General features: G+C 44.7%; 1 long non-coding RNA gene across 1 annotated transcript; it reads left to right on the forward strand.

Moving 5' to 3' along the window:
• The first annotated feature begins 9396 nt into the window (after window positions 1-9396).
• On the forward strand, window positions 9397-14425 carry LOC309376709. Its single transcript, XR_014171283.1, has 3 exons — window positions 9397-9503; window positions 13151-13187; window positions 13297-14425. It is a non-coding gene; the product is annotated as an uncharacterized lncRNA (long non-coding RNA).
• The last annotated feature ends 851 nt before the right edge of the window (window positions 14426-15276 follow it).

The following is a 15276-nucleotide window of genomic DNA, read 5'->3' on the forward strand; positions in this document are numbered from 1 at the left end:
CAGGACAAAAAAGGGGGGGGGAAACTACAGAAATTATGGAATAATTAAGAAATTATGGCATGTCAGCAGGAAGCTACAGGGCATTGTGCACTGACTGTAAGTGCAATAGTATGACTGCCCCAAAACTGTCGCAGGCACAAAAAATAATGAAAGGAGGATCACATACAGCTGCCCCAAGAGCATCATGACCAAGAATCACCATGAATGTGGGGCTCCTCCCACCCCAGTGTGTTTTTGACATTGATGTAATCAACAGTTGTGATCTGTTCATGCTGGCTATTGTGTCAAAGGCACACACAGACATGCATACACACCACCTTGGGGCGTAATGACACCTCTGGAGCAAGCTCAAATCTTGCTTTTACAGATGTAAACAGCACTAAGCAGGTAGTAATAATCTGGCCAGGGGGCTACTTGCTAGTGTTGGTTTGGGTCTTATTTGAAGAAGATGGGTTATAAATGTAATAAATAAAAGAGTTCTCCTTTTTTCTTTTCCCTTTGACTGCCTAGGACTACTGAGCATGCTCAGTCCTCATGGGCTTTTGGTTAAGGGAATTGCCCCTTTCAGAGTTCTGGTTTTAAATTACTTATATAGGCTTCAGATTTCCCTCAAGGATACTAATACTGTCCTCTTCTTTTGTAGGGATTCTGCTTTAGCTCCAGGCCTGTCAGCACTAAGCACCTAAGTTGATGCAGGTTTGCAGTCGATACTCAAATGAAGAGCTAAGAAATCATTGGTTCATTGGTTTGGGGCTGACTCTGAGCACATGTCTGGATCCACTAGGAGCCAGGCTTCAAGGGAGCATGTCTCTGGGTCCCAGGAAGGGCTGTCTGTCCAATCCAGTGGGGCTAGAAGCGAGCTGTCATGAAATCCCAGTTAGCTCCCCAAAGTGGCAACCAAACATCAGGAGGCCTAGAATAAAAAGAGAATACTTGATGTTTGTGATTTCAAATGTTCAAAGCAATGCGCACATACATAATCTGGTCATAAAGTGGGGTGGGAAATGCAGTCTTCAGCCTAATTTCATGCAGCGGGGAGCCTGGAGGGAGAGAAGGAGGGCATGGGAAAATGGAGAAAAGCCAAGACAGATTGGCTGAAGCAGAAAGAAAAGGGAAGCACCCTGCAAGCAATCAGGCCTGGCAAGAGGTATCTGTCCCTCTTCTGGCAGCTCATGGAGTGGAAAAGATGAGGGAGATATGTTAGAACGAGAGTGAGAAGGGGTATCAGAAAGAAAGGATGGGAGAGTAGGAGAAAGGGAAATGGGGGAGAAAGGGAAGCCAGTTTGCATCACCCCCAAAATGTATATAACAGTGTATACATCAGGGAGAAGTGTGCATATAAATGCATATAGTAGTGGAAATAACACAAAAATGTATTAGAAAAAGAATTCCTCACATAAATTTGTGCAGTAGTCAAAATTGCATACAAAAATGTTCATATTAAGAGCAATGTGTACGAAGATGCCGGTTTATTTTCATGAAGAGCTTTACCAAATGCAAACTGATGCAGAAATGCGGAGAACAGGACTTAAGGCTGGGAAAGTGAGAAACTTAAGAAAAGTCCAAATTTACAGATTCATCTATCCCTGTTAAAAAAACTGAATTACCACAAGCTAATTGCCCTACATAACAGTGTTGCCTTTTCTGGCAGTACCCAAGGGAGATGAGTCAGCAACTGGGATTGGTTATATAAATCTGAACATCAATCAGAAAATAATTTATTGGTGATATTGGAGTGAGGATGTGCCAATGATGCCTGCTTGTTTATTAGTTTGTAGAGATAATATATATATATAGGTAGGCATGAGATCAGATGAATTCATGGAAACTGGCTATTCATAATACGTATGAGAAATACAGTATCTCACAGAAAATTTCCCTTAACAGTGTATGCAGTGTTCTGCAGAAATAGTAAAGGTAAAGGTAAAGGGACCCCTGACCATTAGGTCCAGTCGTGACCGACTCTGGGTTTGCGGCGCTCATCTCGCTTTACTGGCCGAGGGAGCTGGCGTACAGCTTCCGGGTCACGTGGCCAGCATGACTAAGCCGCTTCTGGCGAACCAGAGCAGAACACGGAAACGCCATTTACATACCCACCGGAATGGTACCTATTTATCTACTTGCACTTTGACGTGCTTTCGAACTGCTAGGTTGGCAGGAGCTGGGACTGAGCAATGGGAGCTCACCCTGTCGTGCGGATTTGAACCGCTGACCTTCTGATCGGCAAGTCCTAGGCTCTGTGGTTTAACCCACAGCGCCACCCGCGTCCCTGCAGAAATAGTAAATCTGGATTAAATCATGGTGGGATGATACAGGATGTCATTTGAGGATAATGTCTTATGTGGATGTGGCACCAAACTTTCACACATGCACAGCACTAAGCCCACAATAGCCTGCTGTGCAGAAGCAGCCAGCATCTAAGCATGACTTGTCTCACATCCATCTTCTACATGGTAATGCAGCATTGGCTAAACTGGCACCCTTCAGATGTTACTAGACTGAAATTCCCATTAGGGAATAGAGCCAGCACTCTATGACTATTAGCACCCATAGACTATTGTTTTCAATATCTAATCTGCTAGTTTCCAGAGCACACTGATGAAGTCAACAATATCTAATCTTCTGGGACACCCAACCTAGGGATCAGGAGTATGTATTCCCGTTGTTCATTGGGTGGAGGTGTTGTATGTGTTTTGTGAGGCACCCTCCCTAGCAGATAAGAAACTGGCCTTGCCTCAGCCTTGCCCAGCATGGAGTCCACTAGATGCCTTTGATTACAACACCCATTAGCCTCAGCAGGGGGAACCTGTGGTCTGCAACTCCCATCATCCCCAGCCATGTTGGCTAGGCCTGATAGGAGTTGTAGTGCAAACATCTGGAAGGTGCCAGATCAAGGAAGGATGTTCAAGTAACAGAGATGGGAAGCATTTCCCACCTCTGTGGTGTAGTGGTTAAGAGCGGTAGTCTCGTAATCTGGTGAACCGGGTTCGCTTCCCCGCTCCTCCACATGCAGCTGCTGGGTGACCTTGGGCCAGTCACACTTCTTTGAAGTCTCTCAGCCCCTCTCGCCTCACAGAGTGTTTATTGTGGGGGAGGAAGGGAAAGGAGAATGTTAACCGCTTTGAGACTCCTTCAGATAGTGATAAAGCAGGATATCAAATCCAAACTCTTCTTCTCTTGTCTGAGATTCCTGCTAAGCCACTTTGAGTCTGACTACGGCATATGGCAGCCTTGAACCTGCAGTTTCTGTGAAGGAGTTTCTCCCATCTTCATTTTTCCTTTCGTTTGGTGGCCTGCATGGGTAAGGAAAACAAAAGCACTTTCATCATTCTTCCAGCTTGCAAAAGAGTTTCACATCTCCTTGCCCACTAGGTGCTAAATTATAAGGCGCGCAAGTGCTAATGTGCAATTTTCAGGGATTGGCAATAAATGCAGATGTCTTACCCACAGCCTGCCAGCTGAGCCACCACAAAGTGAAAGGCGTGCACTCCGCCTAATTTAGGTTTTACAAGGCACAGTGGTCTGGAGGCAACAGCTAGGGAAATAGAAAATACACATCACAGGTGCCGGTTTGACCACTCATTTGCTCTGTGGCTTGGGAAGACAAGTTGTTTAAAGCACTATGTCCAAATTAGAGCAAGTGGTAAAGGCTTCTACTTCTATACTTAGCTCTCTCTCTCTGACCTAGTTTTAAAGTATGTTGAGCACAAAGGCTTTACTTTAAATTGAAAAATTGCAAGCACTAACAGGCCTAGGCATGAAATCACTATGTTGCCTCTCCTTGCCTTGAGGTCTGCATCTGTAAAATGGGCATAAGGACAACTCCATTTGTTCTGTACAATTCATTAAAAATAAGCTGTTGGGTAAATTTCAATTATTAAATTAGATCACAATTTATTTAACAGATTTTTATCCTGACTTTCTTCCAAAAAACTCAGGTGCAGATACAAGGTTCGTCCCACTCCTAGTGTTATCCTTACAACAACCCTGTGAGGTGGGTTAGGATGAGAGATAGTAAGTGGCCTGAGATTGCCCAGTGAACTTCATGGCTGAGCAAAGAATCTATTTTATATTTCATCTTTCATATGCAAGAATCCTCCAGGAGTTCATTCGACAGTTTAACCCCAATTTGTGGGCTTGTGAACATTTGTTAGAGAGGGGTGATTCAGGAAACCATTCCACCAGCACCCCCCACCCAAAGGGTTGTAGTCACCACACTGTGGGAATGAAGTAGAACTAAGTTGGCTGAAGGATGTTCAATATGCAAAGTTCTTGGCAGCCACACAATGCTCTGGACAAGCTAGCAAGCCCTTTGACACTGTGGTGGTCCAGCATGGTACAATTTGTACCACAAATTGGTATGTGGCTCAGGAAAGAGGAAAAAATGCTTCTCTGCATTTGGGGTGCTTTCAGACGGAGCTATTTCCAGGTGGGATTCAATAAAGTACAGTCAAATTCAGGGTGTGCAATTAAAGATGACCTGGCACTGTTGCACAACCTACCTGCTCCCCCTTACATGTCAAAAGAACAATTTGAGGATGAAAAGGAGAGTGCAAAATAACAATTGCTTGGCACAACATCAGGGGCTTCCTTGCCTGTTTATTGAGCATTAACTATGATTTGTTTGCAGAGTGTTTAGACGACGTTGCATCAAGCAAACTCCCCCCCCTTTCCTGCGCACTTTGCCATCACTTTCTTTATGCTAACAGTCGGCGGGGCTGGGAAATGGGGGTATGTCTGTTGCGCAAGATTGTCCAATTGCGCACTTTGCATTCGCTGACAATCTGGAAGCACTGGATGTCCTCCAAACTTTGGGTAAACAAATCACGATGGATGCTCAGTTGAAAGGTCTTCTGGAAGGGACCACGGTGACAACAGCTTTTTAACCCCCCCCCCCAAGTAAATCCAAATTATATGGGGGGAGCCCTTTTGATGCCGGGAAACTTTTGCACGCATCACCAAGACAACCCGCCCGCGCCCCCCAGCCACTCTCTGCAAGCACCCACCGCTTTGGAGGATGGCCGCACCCCTCCCACCTGGACTGCACACGGCCGTGAGAACCCTCCGGTGCGCAAAGCAAGGCGTGTCCGCGCCCGCCAGCCCACTGATCATCCCGCATCGCTCCGCCACGCAGGCGAGCGCCCGACCAGCCGGTTTGTCGGCGGGGGGCGGAGCCGCAGGGAGAGCGCCGTGCGCACGGGACGCGGGCAGAGGCGGAGCCCGGCCGCTTTGCACGCGGTGCCGGCGGGAAATAAAAAGCGGGCGGACGGCACTGCGGAGCTCAGCTGCTTAACCGATCACCCGAACGTCGTCTTAGCTGCTGGAGAGATCGAGCCCAGGAAAAATGGATTCTCAAGACTGTCCCTGTTCTAGTGGTGAGGAAACCTTCCTTCCTCTTTCTATTTATTCCGCTTGTTCATCCTTCTCTCCTTACATCTGGATCCCACCCGCTTTCCCTTCCGATCTGCCTCTCTCCCTCTTTCCCCTGCTTCTGCTGCTTGGCAAGGCGCTGCTTCGGGCCACGTGGAGCGCTCTGTTTTTGACTTGGATTCTCTGCGTCCCTATCAACGAGGGACGCTCCTTCCTCCTTCTGACTCGGGGGCGAATCAGGCCGGTTGTGTTACAGGCGAGGGGAGGAGACTGACCTAAGATGATGTCCGCTGTTGCCAGGATGAGTTTGGGTCAGCCTTGTCCACCACCCTCACACACACGTGGCTTGGACTACAACTCCCATCAGGCGCCGATGGGGGTTGTAAGTCCAAAGCATCTGGAAGGGCATGAGAGAGGGTACCAACCAGCGGGGAGTATGTCTTTTCCCTTCCTCCTCCTCCTCCTCCTTTTACCGGAGGTCTTTTGTTTCTTCCTTTCTGCTATATCTCCACTCTGCTACAATAAAATCGTTGTCAAGTGTTCAAGTTTCTGGAGGAATATTTAAGTCCTATAGAATCCTATATTGTCCTTTTTCGAGGTGTTTATTGGGGGAAAGAGAAAGTTAATTGCTTCCTAAATTCTTCTAGGCTTCTGAAGGCTTCTTTACTGAGTGTCAATGTAAATGTGCGCAGGAGATGCTAAGTTTGTAATTGTAATGGGATTCCACCCTTTCTCTTTTAGGTGGTTCATGCACCTGTGGCAACAACTGTCAGTGCAAAAACTGCAAGTGCAAGTCATGCAGAAAGAGTGAGTATGAACAGTTCCCTCCTTTCCTATGTATTTTGTTCCTAGGAAGAGCCCTTTTTTTCTTTCTTAGCACTGGAATGGCAAAAACCACAATCGGATGCACACATGGAAGAATTACCGTATTTACTCGAATCTAATGGTCACCTTTTTTGGCCAAATTACATTGCGAAAAATAAGGTGCGCATTAGATTCGATGGTGCATTAGACTTGAGTAGATACAGTACTTGGGACAACAAGAGTAGGTAGCATGGGACTGGCCCTAACTTGCATCCTGTATTAGAGAGCGAATTTTGTGGACATAACCCTGCATGTCTGACATTCAGCAAGTTGTTACCAAGTGTGCATGAAGCACTGGTTGGCTAGTGTAACTGCGACTTCATGTATGGTAGCCATAGGTCAGTTTGCAGGTTTTATTTTTATTTATTGAGCAAGAATTATTATATAGTGCTTAATAAGAACTCAAGTGGTTTGCATAAAATAGCATGAATCTATTTAAAAGCAGCAATTAAAAACAGAAGATTTAAGGTAAAGTTATCTAACTATAAATATAGATAACATGAGTTTTTATTATGTACATTTTAAAAAATGATATTATTTGTACTTGAAGTCCACCTGGACTAAAGGGTTCCAGGGCAGGGTAGAAAAATATCACAGCTGAAAATGGGTACAAAAGTATCATTAAAACCATACAATAAAACCCCAGAGTTGATTTTTAGTGACGGAGTAGAATTTCCACCAGAGAAAAGATCCAGATGTAGCAGCTGAGACTATGCAATAGCCCTGGGAGCAAATGTGAAGGATGCTCGCTTCAAAAAGGGCACCTTAGCTCTTTGGACCCTACTGTGTTCTATTTTCACCACCATTTCCAGGGCTCCTTAGAATGACCTTGTTTTTCAGTAACAGACTCACATTACAGCCACAAATCCAAAAATTCTAGCATCCTTTCCCTGCTTGTATTGCTCCATGCAAGAGCATCTCTTTTTCATGGAACATAAAGCAGAGAACATCATTCAGTTGATCCCTGTTGAAATGGCATTGCAAACTGTTTGGAGTGAAATGGTTTGCTGATGATGCTAGTGTGGTTAAAGCATGTGCACATATATCATAATATATGTGCACATATATCATAATTGCTGGCCTCATCCATCTCTCATATTCTGATCCCAGCAACATTGTTGTCTGCTGGGTCCACTCCCCAGCTCTGCTAAGAGATCCTCATTGGCTGAAACCACAAAGGTAAATTTTCATTTCCGTTTCTAGGTTGCTGTACCTGTTGTCCGGTGGGCTGCAGCAAGTGTGCCCAGGGATGTATCTGCAAAGGTCCCCCTTCCACCAAATGCAGCTGCTGCAAGTGAATCTTCTCTGGCTCTCCAAGCACTGATCTGTATATTTGATTGCCAGCAGGAATGTAACCTTATTGTCCATTTATATATTTGCCTGTGCATTTTTGTAGCCTTTAGATGTGAAAATAAGCTATGTGGAAAGTAACACAAGCTATGTGGAAAATAATAAAAGCTGTATGTATATAAGAAACATTTGGAGAATGTTTTGTTGGTAGTGGTTCTTTCCTTCTTAGAGGACAGAGGCAGTGAGCCCTGAAAATTCAGACTGTGTACACATAATATCTTTAAAGCACATTTCCCTCCAAAGAACCTTGGGAACTAGTTTTTTATGGTTGCTGGCAATCGTTCTGTGAAAGTAAATTACGGTTCCCAGGTTCCTTTTGATGTTGGGAGGGTTTGCTTTAAACATTGGAAATGTGCACGGCCTCTGAGCTCTACTTTGTGGAGCCTTAATCATGAATCTGTTCCTGGTGAATTCCAAGTTGCTGGTGGTGTGGGGATAGCTACACTGCCCGGAGGAGGCTGGTCTGGGGAAGAATGTTTAGAAGATGCTTCTCTGAACAGCTTTTCATGCTTTCCTGGCAAAGCACAAAGTAGGCTTGTTATGCGCAACACAAATCATGCACAACACACATTTCTTCTGTCTCCCAACTAGAGTCCATTACTGTGCAACACATCCATCTCATGAGAGGGAAGGAGTTTACGTTAGCATCAGTAAAAAAGGACAGAAGACAGATTTACATAATGTTTGTATATGCTAATATGGGTGGAAATGTTACAAGTAATTGCTGTGATTTAAATGGAAATGCAGCACATATATCTACAATCTATATAACTGAGAAGAGGTTGCCCAGCTTACCTGTGTGCCTGCTTGATCTGCTGCCCAGGCTCTAACTCAGGGGTCAGCAAACTTTTTCAGCAGGGGGCTGGTTCACTGTCCCTCAGACCTTGTGGGGGACCCGGACTTTATTGGGGGGATGAACAAATTCCTATGCCCCACAAATAACTCAGAGGTGCATTTTAAATAAAAGGACACATTCTACTTATGTAAAAACGCGCTGATTCCCGGACCGTCTGCGGGCCGGATTTAGAAGGTGATTGGGCCGGATCTGGCCCCCGGGCCTTAGTTTGCCTACCCATGCTCTAACTGTTGATGCACATCTTGAAAATATGAACCTCTTCTCAGTTCCTTCTCCTTAACCCAAGTTTAGGTACATCCACACACCATACATTTAAAGCACTAGCTGAGACCATTGGGCATTGTAGCCCTGTGAGGGTAATGACTGTTCCTACGGTTCTGTGAGGGGAAGCCATGTGCTTTAAATGCAGAGTGTGAGCTGGCTGCCCTCTTCAAATATGGCAACTCCCATCAGCCCCAAGTGCCGTAGCTAATGTTCAGGGCTGATGGGATTTGTACTTCAACAAACATATGGATGGGCACATTCTCCCACTACTGAAGTTTTGCACTGTTGCAGGCTACTCTCCATAATGATTCCATATTTGGGGGGGATTAAACAAGATGCTATGATAAACCCATGACCTCATTCACAGCCATATGTCTGTAGTGCTAGTGCTTGCTAGATCTTCTACAACCCCAAGATCCACCAACCACAGCCAGATGCAAACAGCATTCACTTAGAATTAAAGGTTCCCGAGCCCAGGAATTTGTTCTGAATACTAAAACTGAGCTGAACTCTTAGTCCTTCCACACAAAACTCCACTCATCTATGCTCCATCCGCAGCAGCTTTCTTCATTTCAGCTATATAATTTAGAGGAGGAATCATTTTGCTATTAAACAACTGGGCATTAGAAGTCCTTGCCAATGTACATCTAATCACTGTGGGTACCAGTCTCAAAATGGCTGCCACGAGGGCATGGCATAGCACAAAATGGCTGCCACATCCAAAAGGGAACAAAAAGAGACAAGACCACAAAATGGTGTGGGTGCATAACCCATCAGCCACCCACTCAGTGAGGAAAAGGTATCACCTGCTGCCATACTGAATCATTGTTTTTTGTTTTGTTTTTTAAAAGGTGCTCTCTGCACCTCTCCCAAGTTCAGAACAGACAAGAGGGTGGTTCTCCAATCCTGCCATACAATGTAATGTAGGCATTTGGGTGGCAGGGGGTGAATAATGTAGGAGAGGCTAAGCCACTACAAACAGGACCTGAGCAGAGAGATCATTGTGCATTATTATTTTTTTTAAAAAAATTATTAAAGATTTTATTTTGAGGGGATATTTACTATGACCTTTTGTGAGCACCATATTAGGTTCTTGCAGGCACACACTGGGAATCCTTGTATTAAGCAGATTCCAACTGAACCACCTAATCCAGCTCTCCTGGCACAGAAGCCAACCCACACAGTGTATGAACACTGAAGCCACACAAGGAACACCAGTTACACAGGTCTTTCTAATCTAGTCATTGCTGGAGGGATGTATAAATGGAGCAATTGTTAGCACCGAATCTGAGAGGTTATCTGTCTAATTTCCATATTCTATCTCATGGTCACATTCTAATGTCATAGTTCAACATGAACAAAATAATGCACTGAGGGATTACATCTGTAAAGAGGTTGGTAGGAAGGAATTTAGTTATCAGTTGCTGTCATTGGATTCTGTGGAGCAGAAGAAATGATGGTTAACAAGCCAGTGGCTCCCCTTTCACCCCAAGGAATTGGTGTCACCAGGGCCAAGAGACTGGGTTAGCCTATACTCGAATGAGGTAGTATCCAACTAAATTTAACTCAAAAGTAAAGCCACTGGAATAAGTGTACATGACTAAGTTAGGTTCATTAATTTCGATGGATGTACTGTAAGTAGAATTTATTTATCGGAAAAATTATATTCCACTTTTCACCATGTAGGTCTCAACATTAACATATACAATATACAAATTTTAAAACACAACCCCCCAATTAAAACCTCAAGAAATCAAAAACACAAAACATATGAGAAGCATTCAGGATGCAAAGGGCTCCTAAAATGAAATTAAACAGGAACCTGAAACTCAGTAGGCATGGTGCCTGTCTAACTCCTTGTCAGAGGGAGTTCCATAGAGTTTGGCCCCAGACTCTGAAGGCACAACTATTTGTTGACATGAGTCAGAGACGGAGCCACTAAAAGGATCCCCTGCTCCCTGATGATCTCAGTGATCAACTTGGGGTGTACGGGGAAATGTGATCCTTAAGCTACCCTGGGCCCAAGTTATTCAGATCTTTGTGCACTAGAACCTTCAACTTGACCAGGTAGCAGATGGGAAGCCAGTGCAAGCCTCAGGTTCAATTCCCAGCATCCCAGGGTAAGGCTAGGGAAAATTCCTGTCTGAAGTCCTGGAGAGTCTGCCACGGAGAATGCTGCCTCTCAGGCCGCCACCATGCCAAGCCTCTGCTGATCTAAACACCTCTGAGAGGGTTTGTAGGGAAGGAGGTAAGCTTTATGATATTTGGGTCCTAAGTCACACTAATGTGACCACCTTGAATTGGGCCCTGAAGTGAACTGGCAGCCATGCCAGCTGTTTTAAACCAGAGGTCTACATGGAACCCCAGACATAAATCTTGTTGCATTTTGGATCAAATAAAGCTTTTTCAAGTTGTCTTCAATGGCAGCCCTGTGTAGTGTGCACTGCAACAATCCAATATGGAAGTTACCAGAGCATGGAGTAGAGTGGCCAGATCCTCTTTCCAAAAGGGGTTTCTGCTGGCAAATCAGCCAGAGCTGAGAAAAGGCACTCCTAGCCATCAAGGCCACTTGAGTCTCCAAGAGCATCCCCAAAATAAAACCCCCAGGGCAGGATGCTTCCCCACCTGAGAACACTCCCCCCCCCCCCAGGATTCAGTGTGATTCAATGAATGCCCCTTGTTTGCATGTCCTGTGGCACTGATTCTGAATGTCCCTCTAATATACACCCTCCTCTCCTCACTCCATGTCTCTCCATTGCTTACCAAAAGATAACCTGTACAGAATCTAAACTGGGTGGTTGGTTTCTTGTCATTGGTGAGTCAACAACATCACTTTGAGAGGAAGGGGTTTGGTTCCCTATTCACAGCCATCACCGAAAACATTTGGAAATTAATGAACTACTTCCAGGAACACCGTGTCTTTTCTAGAGCAGTGGAGACATAAATTCCAGCTACCAGTTGTGCAATTAAATACACACACAGTACAAACCTTGCCAGCATCCGAGCAAAATAAAGTCAGCATTTGTGAGTAAACATTCACAAAATGAATGAATGGTACTGGCAGGGTTCTCATTTGTTGGGGCCTGAGAGCAAGCACCTTGGAAACAAAATAAGTGCTAACATTTGCTGGAACATTTGTGTCAACACATAAGGCCACCACATTTCTCTGCCAGAAAGTATTGCTACAATTGGGGCAAAAAGGCAGACCACCCAAAACGTGCTTGATCCAACTCACCTACAAAAGGATATTGCAGAGATAGACAAGGCTAAGAAAAAGGCAACCAACATGACCAAGGGACTGGAGAAACTCTCTTCGGGGGGTGGGGGGAGATTGCCTCATTTGCGACTTTTTAATTTAGCGAGGGAAAGTAAGGTACATGATAAAGGTAAATAAGATTATGGAGAAAGCAGACCCCCATGTTGCAAAAAATGCATTTAAAAAGAAGCAGCAAAAAATAAAAGGCAAGTTGAAAACCTGAAACTAAGGACTAAAAACAGTTCTGACTACAAATTGTATCTAAAATGCCTGGGAGAAATGGGGAAGTGTTAACCAGATTCAGAAAATCTTCAGCTGATGCCAAATGTGTCTCCTTAGGGACAACATTCCATAATCAGGGATCACCACAGAAAAGAAATGAAACAGGGTGGGTGAGTATTTGTAGGAGAGATTCACCCTTGCAAATGTTACACAAATATGCCCACTTATACCCACATGTAGTGGAGACTGGTGCTCATTGTGGGTGGCAGGGCAGAAGGCAGGGAAGCCAATGGCAGCTGGAGATGCTGTGTACACACCAGGCATGTAATGTACTTTGCTTCCCCCAGTGGGTCCTGGGAACTGTAGCTTACTCCTGACAGAGTAAGGAGAGGGGGGTAATAGGTGTTCATATAGTGTGTACACAACCATTGACAAGCAGAGCTAACCAGTTCTAGCTTTGTCCTCATCTTCCTCCTTGCTAAGTTTCACTCAGACACAACTGAGACTAAGAAGGAGGAAGCAGAGAGCCAAGAAGACCACCCCTTGGCCTGGTTGTAAGGTGGCAGGCAGGTGGGCTCGAGGCTGCAGGGGCAGAGCCCTGTTTGCCCTAATAGATCAGTTTCCACTTCAGCCTTCTTTAGATGTTTTGCCCTCCAGATGTTTTGGATTGCAACCCCCACCAGACCCAACCAGCCATTGCTGGTGGAACATGTAGTCTGAAGAGCACCAGGTAGAGGAAGACTCTTCTAAAGGTTCCACAGCAGCAAGATGGGGAAGAACCCCTCCCCCACACACACCTACACAAATAAACAAACAGATAATTTCATGGTTCTATCATGGCAATGGTGCCCTCTCTCCCAAGACCTGGTACAAATTGACACCAGTGTTGAGGTGTGAACTGCAGTAGTGTATCATCATTATGACATAATGATGATAATTCTCTCTCTCTTTTTCAAATCACTCAACAGAAAACCCTTGTGATGCAACATGAACCCTTCAGGGCAGGCAGGACAGTTTAACTTCATTGTCTGCTCCCTCCTCCCACGTTCCACCTTAAGATGATGACTAAATGCAGACTCCAGGCATCACTATCAGTGAGTGTGCTTTTTTTCAGCCCTGCTGCATTTAACATCTAGCCTCATGATGTGTTCCAGGGAATACAGAAGCTTGCTCACTGTTACTGTTTTGTGGTACTTTGGTTGGTGTCATAAACCCTACAATCCCTGTTCAGCCGTGAAGCTCACTGGGCAACCCTAAGCCAGTCGCCATCTCTAAGGCTAACCTTACCTACCCTCCTAGCTTCCGCAATTGTTGTGAGAATAACACTGGGAGATGGCACTGAACAATAACATCACGAAAGTATAAAATAATAAAATACAGAACAAATGACTCACGCTGAATCAAATTGTCTAAGAATGGCAAAAAAAGAAATATTTTCATCAGGAGATGGAATGTCAAAACTGTCTGATTTAAATGCAGTTCATTAATAATGAAAAAGGAACAAAAATATTTTTTTTAATAAAAATGTGGATTTGGGAATTCACCTTTGCTATGTAAGTTTTTGCTTAATCCCATCAGCACAAACCTTTGCAACACAATCATATTTCTCAGGAACTGCCCACCTCACTTTTACTTCTCTTTCCCTTTGGTCACACAATGGCTGACTCATCCGTGAGTCAGCATTAAACATGTTCCCAGATAAAACTGCTGCACTGCACCCGGAAGGAGTTTGCACATGGCACAAGATATGTTTGTATTGCCATGTGTTGTTTGCACACAGCACAGGAGACTGAGCAAGAGGAGCATCGCCTGCTTTGAATGGGGTGCAGAGGAAAATGCAAATGAAAGGCATACCGTGTGTACAGTACTCAGTGTGCTTTGTTCAAAAAGTTCAGTGACAGAAGTCTGTTTCTTCTCCAAAATAGAAACCTCAGTCATTTCCAGTTCTTGTTCTCTGTGTGGGTGGGTGTGCATACACAGTGCTCTAACATGATTACTAGATTCACCCCACACAACAGCAAGCAACCCTAAAGATATCAGATTTATTACTGCGACATGTAGCGCTGTCAAGGCAGGACTTTGGGGCAGTAGTCCAGGGCCCCCCATTCAAAAGAATGAGCCCCCAAATGAAGCAGGGCTGAATTAGGAAGCAAATGAAATAATGCACAGTATCATTTAGAAAGTTGTGCCCCAAGGCCATTATGCCTTTCAAAGTCAGAAACTGCTGTTGCAGGGCAGGAGAAAGCCTAATGTTGAATGCTCCTGTAAAAAAACAAAAAAAAAAAACCCTTGCATTTTACAACATATATGTATAAGAACATAAGATCAGGCCAGTGGCATATCTAATTCAGCATCCTGATCTCACAGTGGCCAATTATATGCCTCTGGGAAGTCCGCAAACAGGACCTCCAACAGTGGAGGTAGAACACAGCCACTGTGTTACTAGCAGCCACCCACAGCCTTACCCTCCATGAATTTGGCCAATCCTTCTTCAAAGCTAAGTGGGTGGGTGTCCCTACATCTTGCGGGAGGCAAACTGCCCGTTTTTGAAACTTTTCTAGCTCTACAATGTCCTTCTAGAATCATAGATCTGTAGAGTTGGAAGGTACACCAAAAGTCATCTAGTCCAACCCCCTATAATGCAGGAATCTCAACCTTTTTGAGGTCAGGTGTTAGTCTTAAAGGTGGCAGAGGACTCTGGTTTTGGCATAACTGTGAAACAGAGCCACCAACCTAGAACTGTAATATCCTGGTGTCATTACTGTACACCCGTTTTACAAATGGACAACTGAGGCTAAAGATTCCTTCCTTGACAAGGTTCATGACTGAACAGCTTAAGAAAATGAAAAGTGGGATTCAAACGCCCTTTTCTTTTTGATCCCCAGATATGTAGCTAAATAATGAGGTGGAAACTACTCTTTGCGGTGTTCACAAGCCATTACTTGTTATTCCTTCAGCTGTCACAGCACTGAGTCCCACAATTGTAAACAGGTCTCAGGATCCAGTCCTCCTGAGTTCAGATTAATCCCCTGCTGGGAAGGGATGCCCTAAATAAAATGAAGCAGCTCAGCTATACTTTAAAGGCAGAGGTTAC

The sequence above is a fragment of the Podarcis melisellensis genome (assembly GCF_964234715.1).
Source record: "Podarcis melisellensis genome assembly, chromosome: 8".
Taxonomy (NCBI): Eukaryota; Metazoa; Chordata; class Lepidosauria; order Squamata; family Lacertidae; genus Podarcis; species Podarcis melisellensis.